The sequence below is a fragment of the Nicotiana tabacum genome, chromosome 14 (assembly GCF_000715075.1).
Source record: "Nicotiana tabacum cultivar K326 chromosome 14, ASM71507v2, whole genome shotgun sequence".
Lineage (NCBI taxonomy): Eukaryota > Viridiplantae > Streptophyta > Magnoliopsida > Solanales > Solanaceae > Nicotiana > Nicotiana tabacum.
Genome location: NC_134093.1, coordinates 67806831 through 67815950, shown reverse-complemented (window position 1 = coordinate 67815950; position 9120 = coordinate 67806831). Strand labels below are relative to the sequence as shown.

General features: G+C 40.9%; 1 non-coding gene across 1 annotated transcript; it reads left to right on the top strand.

Annotated features, from left to right (window-relative positions):
* Positions 1-4368: 4368 nt before the first annotated feature.
* Positions 4369-4475, top strand: LOC142169325 (small nucleolar RNA R71). The gene has a single exon (XR_012699033.1). It is a non-coding gene; the product is annotated as a small nucleolar RNA R71 (small nucleolar RNA).
* Positions 4476-9120: the final 4645 nt, after the last annotated feature.

The following is a 9120-nucleotide window of genomic DNA, read 5'->3' as shown; positions in this document are numbered from 1 at the left end:
GAATGTGTAGTGGATTGGTCTTTAGGAGAACCTCTCTCGATTATCCTCCTAACTAGGTTTAATCAATGATTCAACTAGCCTATTTTGATTACTAAGAAGAACTAATGAACTCAACCAACAATATAATGCAAAGATATCACAAGTTATGCCTCTCTCGTTTACATGAACAAGTGAATATAAATGCAACAGTTAAATCATCCAAAAATGCTTCAATACATAAAACTAGAGTTATAATCTGCAAACAATCATCAATACACCAAATTCATTAAACCCTAAAGGGAACTACTCCATAGACATGGAGCAATTCGTCACAAATATAATTAACGTATAGGAAAAAATAAATCCAATCCAAACTCGGGTCTTGAGTGAGGAAGGAATGATGAAATCCTTATGTCTGTGTTCTTCCAACTCCTCCTTAGCTTCCCTAGGTCTAAAGTATGTCAAAAGTCCTGAAAATAACATTTTTCCATGTATTTATACCAAGTAGAGTCGGCCCCAGATGAAACCACCTTCTCCTAGCCGAAATAGGATTTTCACTCTGTAAAATTTGCACAGGCGCGCCGCATGGGACGACGCGCCATGTGGGGCATTAGTGGGGAAATCCAAAGAGCTCAACATCTGTCAGGCAACAAGATTTGCACTGTTGTGGCACCCCACGCGCCGTCCTACTCGTCGCGGCAGTGAAGTTTTCTCAGAGTACTGCTCAACCTTCGATTTTTGACGTCCAGACTTGGTCCTCGACCCCCGAACACGATCTCGGCTTAATCCCTTGGGCTTTTACTCAGACTGCAAAGCTTCAAATCGCTCGAATACATTCCATAACATCTACATAGCTCGAAATTACTCCTACATGGCATAAAACACACAATAAGTGGAAAACACTACCAATTAAAGCTCAAACACGAATAAAGTGCAGTGAATTAGAGTGCAATAAGCGACTAAAATACATAATTATAGCCTACCATCAACACCCCATACTTAAACCATTGCTCGTCCTCGAGCAATCAAACTACACTTCATATAGACATGACCGTTTTCAACAACTCTAATAACTTATCACACCAAGAATATTTAAAATAGACTAAGCACAATACCGTAACATCCTTGCCTCAAGATTTGACTCAAAAGCACCACACATTTTTCACAACCCGCTCACTTACTCTAACACAGAGGTCAACGACATCACCTTTCCTTCATGAATCAAGTGCCCTCACACAACAATAGAGAGTAGTTCTACGCACAATAAAATCTAAGAACAATCAGGAACTCAAGATAGAAAGAATTCACTCACTCTTAGAAGTAACATTCATATGCCACAACCGACGTACCATAGGCTTGCCCGTAGTATACTACTCTACTAATTGAGCTCATTCAGTCAAGAATCAAGTAGGACTTTAATTGGTTGTAATGTAGGCTACGGAATGGGTAGGATACATTTGGATATAAGAGTGACTGCACCTCCCTAAGCACTTTAATACATACAATTAACCATTCAAAACCCCACACTTATGTCAAACCATAACTCCACCTTCACATCAATATACATTAACTCCCTACTTCTTTAAGCACAATTACATCAAGTAACCACTATCAAGGAATATTTTTCACAATCATACACTTATTTTTTCTTTCTTTTTCAATTTAAGTGGCTCTTACTCTTTCAAAACATTGCACCTTTCTCCTTATTTTGATAGTTCCACTCAAAAGCCAAACCAACCACCCCACACTTCAACTTTTACAAAGTTCATAATAAATTCAAGTGCTCACGAGAGGTTCAAGGTTCAAATAGATTGTCAATTCAAACAAATTGGTAGGGCTTGTAATGGGGTTGCCAGAGAAACATGATTATATGCTCAAAGGGGTTAACAAAGATACATAATATTTAGGTGGGTAAACACATAACTGGCTCAATAAAGAAATGCCTATATCACTTCCAAAACTGAATAAACTACTATTTCGCTTTGAAAACACACGGGGTAAGTTCTAGACATCAAATGCAATGCACAGAATAACACAAAACCTCACCCACACATGTCACATAACTCACTCTGGATCGGACTATCAAGACACTCTAGTCAAAGCAGTTAAGCAAAATTAAGATCATACAATTTAAGGTACTTATACAAGAGTCAAAAACTGAGCCTAAGCGTCACAACAAAAGCACTTACTATTCTCAAGGTGTAATAAAGTCAAGAGATATTACTTTCAATTCAAATCACAGCACAAGGTTTCCTACTCCTAACACAAATAAAAACTAACTACACCCGGTTCAAACAAAACCCTTGGAAAAGAACCGCGGCACAAAGAAAAACCAAGGGGGAATTATTACACTACCTACAAACGAAAATATTTTTGTCTTTTTCCTTTAGACTTTAATCCCTCAATAAACCTATCTATGATATCCATCGTCGGAAAAAATCAAAAATTTTAAAAATTTTATGTTTTTTTTCTATCTCAAACTACTACAACTAGCAAACAGAAAACTAATATACATACATATATACAAATATTCCCCACCCCACACTTTAAGTAGTGGCATGTCTCCATGACACACAATTAAAAAGCATAAGGTAGAGAAAACTTCCCTGAATATCTAGTCGGGGTTTGAGTCGAAGTTAGGCTCCATTCCTCGCGCCCGAACTAATGCACACATCCATGCAGATAGCTTCTTCTTAGCCTTTTTGGGTTATACCCCACACTTATCTTTCTCGCTCACTGCATCCTTCTCATTCGAGCTCTTCACTTTCCACTCAACACTCGCAGCTGGTTTTTCCTTTTGTGCCCCCTTTTCTACATCCATCTTGAAAGTCACAGTCTCCTCACCCACTCTAAGCATGAGTTTTCTCTCATGTATATCCAATATCGCTCTACCCGTTTCTAAGAATGGTCTTCCTAGGATGAGGCGGGGCTCCTTGTTTTCCTCTATTTTCACCACTATAAAATCCACCAGAAATACGAACTTATCCACCCGAACTAACATATCTTCCACTATCCCCTCGGGTATTAAAGTCGTTTGGCCTGCCAGCTACAAAAATATGGGTGCAAACCTTATCTCTCCAATCTCCTTCTCCAATTTCCTATAAATAGATAGAGGCATCAGATTAATTGAGGCAGCAGAATCACATAATAATTTATCAAAATTAATAATTCCTAATTAGCAAGGTATAATAAAACTCCTTGGATCTCCACACTTTTGTGGGAGTTTATTTTCACCATACCGCACTGCAATGCTCTGTGTGCTTGGCCACTGAGGTCTCCTCTACTTTCCTCTTCTTCGTAAAGATCTCCTTTAAGAATTTGGCGTAAGCAGGCATTTGTGAGAGCACTTCTGTGAATGGTAAGTTTACATGAACCTGTTTCAGCATATCCAGAAATCTCTCAAATTGCTTGTCTAGCTTTTCTCTATATGGCTTTTGAGGGAAAGGTAGCGCCGGCATATGCTTGCTCTATTCAAGTTCCTCCCTTCTCAATTTTTCTTCCTTCTTCTTTTTCTCAACTTTCATTAAGCCTTTCTTCTTCTTCTTGTTATCATCACTTTTCAGCTGCTCCCCACTTTCTTTTTCAAGTTTCACATCATTTTGGATCGGTGTAGGATCTTTCAACACTTGCCCACTTCTCAAGGTTACAGCATTCACTGTTTCTTTGGAATTTCTCTCAATATCAGTAGGACGACTTCCTGAAGCCCTCTCAGATAATATTTTTGCAAGTTGCCCAACCTGTCTCTCCAGGTTTCAAAACAATGTGCCCAATTCTTTGATAGTTGCTCCATGGGCGTCCAGCCTCTCATCTGTCTTGATAATGAAGGCCCTCATTAGATCCTCTAGACCTGGCTGAATGGCTTGTTGAGGCTTATATTGCTGCCTCTACTGATTTTGGAATGCTGGAGCTCCTTGTCCTTGGGGTCTAGAGTTATTTTGTTGCCATGCATTCACGGTACCCACAGGTGAACTCCATGAAAAAACAGGGTGCCTCTGACCCATTGCATTAAAATTGTAGTTTCCCACAACATTTACTTCCTCAATTGAGGCTTGACACTCATGAGTAGAGTGTCCTCTTCCACATATATCACAGGCTGTATGAGGCTCACTTTGTATTGTAGCCAAGGTCAGCTTCCTTATTTCTTTAGCCATAGCATCAAGATGTACCTGCACAGATGTAGTAGCATTAACTTGATGAAAACCAGTTGATCTTATTCTTTCACCACTCTCAGAGGGCCACTGATTAGCATCTTCAGATAACTCATCAAGAATTGTAACTATTTCCTCTCGAGTCTTCTTCATCAACGGGCCCCCAGCTGCATTGCTCAATGCTCTATGCGAGGCCGGTGTCAATCCATCCCAAAAGTCCTGGAGTTGCATCCAGAGTTCAATTCCACTATGTTGACACTTTTGAACTATCTCCTTATACCTCTCTCATGCTTCAAAAACAGTTTCAGTCTCTTTCTGGCAGAAGTTATGTATTTCTCTTCTAAACTTGCCCGACTTAGAAATATTTATCAAGGAATTTTCTGGTCATCTCCTCCCATGTTCTAATCGATCCCGTGGTTAAGCTTCGAAGCCACTTCTTTGCATCATCTTTGAGTGTGAAGAGGAATGCCCTTAAGTACACTACATCTTGTGACACACCAATATATTTAAAGATATTCATAATCTCCTCGAAGTCCATTAGATGTGTATTTGGATCTTTGTTCATCTTCCCTCTGAAGACACAACAATTCTGAAGGGTATGAAGCAACCCTTGCTTCAATTCAAAATTGTTAGCTTCAATTTGAGGTGGTCTCACACTTGATAATCCTCGATTGTAGACCGGTCTAGCATAATCGCCCAATGATCTCCCAGGCATGGGAACTATAGTTTCGAACTGGTCTGCAGCCACGGATTGATTTTAAGCAATTCTCCGACCCCTCTCTTCCTCATAGACAATCTATGCATCTCTAATAGCTGCTTCCTCAGCATCCCATGCAGCTTTTTCTCATTGTTAGTCTACCTCTCTTGCATCCAAATCTATAATATCATCACCGTTTCCAACCATAAGTTCTTTGGTTGAGGATTGCCCGACCTTTCCTAACGTCTCTGTGAGATTTATTTCCTTCCTCAGCTGTCGCAGTTGTTTTTCTATCTTGGGATTGTATGGTAGCACTTCTTTAGCAGAAGCTCGAGTCATGCGCCAATCTAAACCTGTAACCTAGGCACAGTCAACGGACACCAAACGTAAAAAGGGAAAAATAAAATAAAATAAAAATAAAAATTCCTGAATTAGCACTACAAACTATTTCATACATTATTGATTGCCAATCCCCGGTAATGGCGCCAAAATTTGACGAGCTCGAAACACTCACCTAAACTATGCTCGCTAATCAAATATAGTATAGTATAATATCGTATCCACATGGATTAGATTTAAACAGCGTTCTCGTAGTTTCTAGCGTGGTTGCTATCCAAGATGATCAACAATTGAGATTTATATAATTTCTAACTAAAATTAACTAAGAGTCTAACGATATTGACTAATGACAATCGAAACAAGGAATAAGCAAACAGGGTTATCAATGGGAGAAGATAGGGTTTTGATAGTATAGGTGCAAGATAATTGTTTGGGACCTAACTCTAGGTAATTCACTTCTAATGTTCAGGTGAATCTCTCGAATTCACTTAATTATTAGTTCACACGCTCAGCAAAAACTCCTCTCTCGATTAAGTCTTAACTTCACAAGATGAGCCAATCTAAGCACGTAAAGATATGCAAGAATGCGTAGTGGATTGGTCTTTAGGAGAACCTCTCTCGATTATCCTCCTAACAAGGTTTAATCACTGATTCAACTAGCATCTTTTGATTACTAAGAAGAATTAATGAACTCAACCAACAATATAATGCAAACATATCACAAGTTATGCCTCTCCCGATTAAATGAACAAGTGAATATAGATGCAATAATTAAATCATCCAAAACGATTCAATACATAAAACTAGAGTTATAATCCGAAAACAATCATCAATACACCAAATCCATCAAACCCTAAAGGGAACTACTCCATAAACATGGAGCAATTCATCACAAATATAATTAATGTATAGAAAAACATAATTTCGATCCAAACTCGGGTCTTCAGTGAGGAAGGAATGATGAAATCCTTGTGCTTGTGTTCTTCCAACTCCTCCTTAGCTTCCCTAGGTCTATAGTATGTCGAAAGTCCCGAAAATAGCATTTTTTCATGTATTAATACCAAGTAGGGTCGGGCCCAGACGAAACCACCTTCTCCAACTGAAATAGGATTTTCACTCTGTAAAAGTTGCACAGGCGCGCCGCATGGGGTGACGCGCCATGTGGAAAATTAGTGGGGAAATCTAGAGAGCTCAACATCTGTCATGCAACAAGATTTGCACTGCCGTGGCGCACCATACGCTGCCCCACGCACCGCAGTAGTGAGGTTTTCTTAGAGTACTGCTCAAACTTCGATTTTTGACGCCCAGACTTGGTCCTCGACCCCCGAACACGATCCCGGCTTATTCCCTTGGGATTTTACTCAGACTTCAAGGCTCCAAATGGCTCGAATTCATTCCATAACATCTACATAGCTCGAAATCACTCCTACAAGGCATAAAACACACAATAAGTGTAAAACACTACTAATTAATGCTCAAACACGAATAAAGTGCAGTGAATTAAAGTGCAATAAGCGACTAAAACACGTAAGTATAGCCTACCATCAGATGGCTATGCATTGACATCAGATGGTTGTGCATTGACCAAAGATTGAGCAAAGGACTGGGATGGCCCTGACGACCCTCCCCCCATGAAAGTTGTTCTATCACCACCGCCACCGGAAGAACCATCCATGTTACCCGCGGACCGAGACTTATTACTACCCTCTCGCTCCATTATAGTCTTCAATTTGTATGTCTCTGAGGCCTGAGAAAACTCCACCACCTTCCCATAGTTCATATCAGAATTCAAGGCAGCTGTAGCAGCCTCATTGATAACCAAGGGGCTGAGGCCCTCATAAACCGGTGCACTCTTGCCTCCGTAGTGGGAAACATGTAAACGGCATACTTGGACAGATGCGCGAACCTCATATGTTACTCCCACACACTCATGCTACCCTGCTTCAGGATCTCAAACTCAGCGGCACGGGCCGCCTTAGTCTCGGCAGGCAAGAAATGGTCAATGAAGGCACCGGAAAACTCACTCCACCTCGCCGGAGGGCTCCCCTCCTCACATGAGTCCTCCCACATCTCAAACTAAGAATAGGCCACCCCCCTTCAGGCGGTAGGAGGCCAACTCCACTCCCTCTGTCTCAGTACCATGCATAACTTAGAGGGTCTTGTGCATCACATCAATAAAGTCCTGAGGGTCCTCCTCAGGATCAGTACCTGTGAACATTGGAGGATTCAACTGAAGAAACTTGTTCACCCTGGAACTAGTGGAATCCCCTGGATAACTGGAAGGCTTAGGTGCAACATTCGATCTCTGGGCCTGGGAAGCCACTATCTGAGCCAACATCTGTATGGCTCCCCTAAGATCCCCATCAAAAATACTGGGACCGAAAGCTGGGGCTGGAGGTGGAATAGTTGCACCCTCACTAGGAGTAGGGATTAATGCAGTCTGAGCAGGAGTAGTAGAATCAGGCAGTGTAGTAGTTGGGGGAATATCCTCACCACTCGGGTGCTCACCCACATCATCAGGTTTAGAATCAACTGCCACTCCTGGGGTGGCATTGGCTCCTTAGCCAGTTCTTTCTTTATTCCTAGGTGCCATATACTGAAAATTAAAGCAATGCACAAGTTAGAGGAGGAACAATCTTGCAATCAGCTCTACGCACGATCTAGAACATCAAAGAAGGGTATTATTCCTAAATGTCCAAGTAGCCTCCTAAATATAGATGTGGTCAACAACACACCGATAAGAAGGACTCAACTAGACATGGCTCTGAGACATCCTAGGACACTTTAAAACTTTAGGCTCTGATAACATGCCTGTCATGACCCGACTTCGAGGAGCGCGACTGGTGCTCAATTCGAGATAACACGGCCGAGCAAGCCTGTACAATACCTCCTACCCGAACTCACCCATGAATAAAGAGAAGATCTATTTCATTAATTAGAGTAGGAGACGATCATGTGAGCGACATCAATTCATTACTATTAGTTACATCATTAATAATTCTCGAAATACATAGACTTTCATAGTTTGAAGTGGGACATGTGATACAAATATAGCATTACTAGTTTGATTTTTCCGGCACCAACATACAACCCACGCTATGTCTACAGAGCCTCTAATAGATACAAAAGAGTTTTATGATAGTGTCGGCAACAAGGACCCGGCTATACCTCAAAACATAATGCACAAGGAACAAAAGATATACGACCCCAAAATGAAGTGGGGCTCACCAAGTCAGCTGGGAAGAGAGTGTACCACTATCACTGATCAAAGCCGCCTGTTGTGGAACCACATGCACCCATTAAAGATGCACCCCCTCCCCCATCCCCCCCCCCCGACAAAAGGGACGTTCGTACTGGTACTAGTATGAAAACCGAACACCCCATTCAAGGATTGGAAGTACAACATGAATGTGACGAATCATGGAAGAAATAAAGAGCTTAAATAGCCGTTAAAACAATAGCAAATACCTTTAAAGCTTTCAATAACATTTATAAATTTCAAATTTGGGATCCTCTATAACAACCTCTACCACAATACCACAATTCTACACAAAGCGGCCATGTCGCCTCACCCCATTATGGGCGGGTGGAGGTGTAATCACAATGCCACAATCTCTACACAAAGTGGTCATGCCGCCTCACCCCAATGTGTGCGGGTTGAGGTGTACTCACAATTTGGATTCTCAAAAACGATAATAGTTTGTACAAGAGATTTCCTTTAAAATCAAACCCTTTGGCACCTTTGGCCTTTACAAATATAAGTTCATAAGATTCCATCATATGAGATATAAGAATTTGATCACGTTGATTTCGTACAAACTTTCTTCCCAAAAAGGGTTTAACATAATTAAGTCAAAATAGAGAATCATCAACACATAAGGTTTCTGACATGTTATGCAATTTGGTAATCAATTTACTAGCTTGAACATCCTCAACGGTGTTTCAAGTTCAAACTAC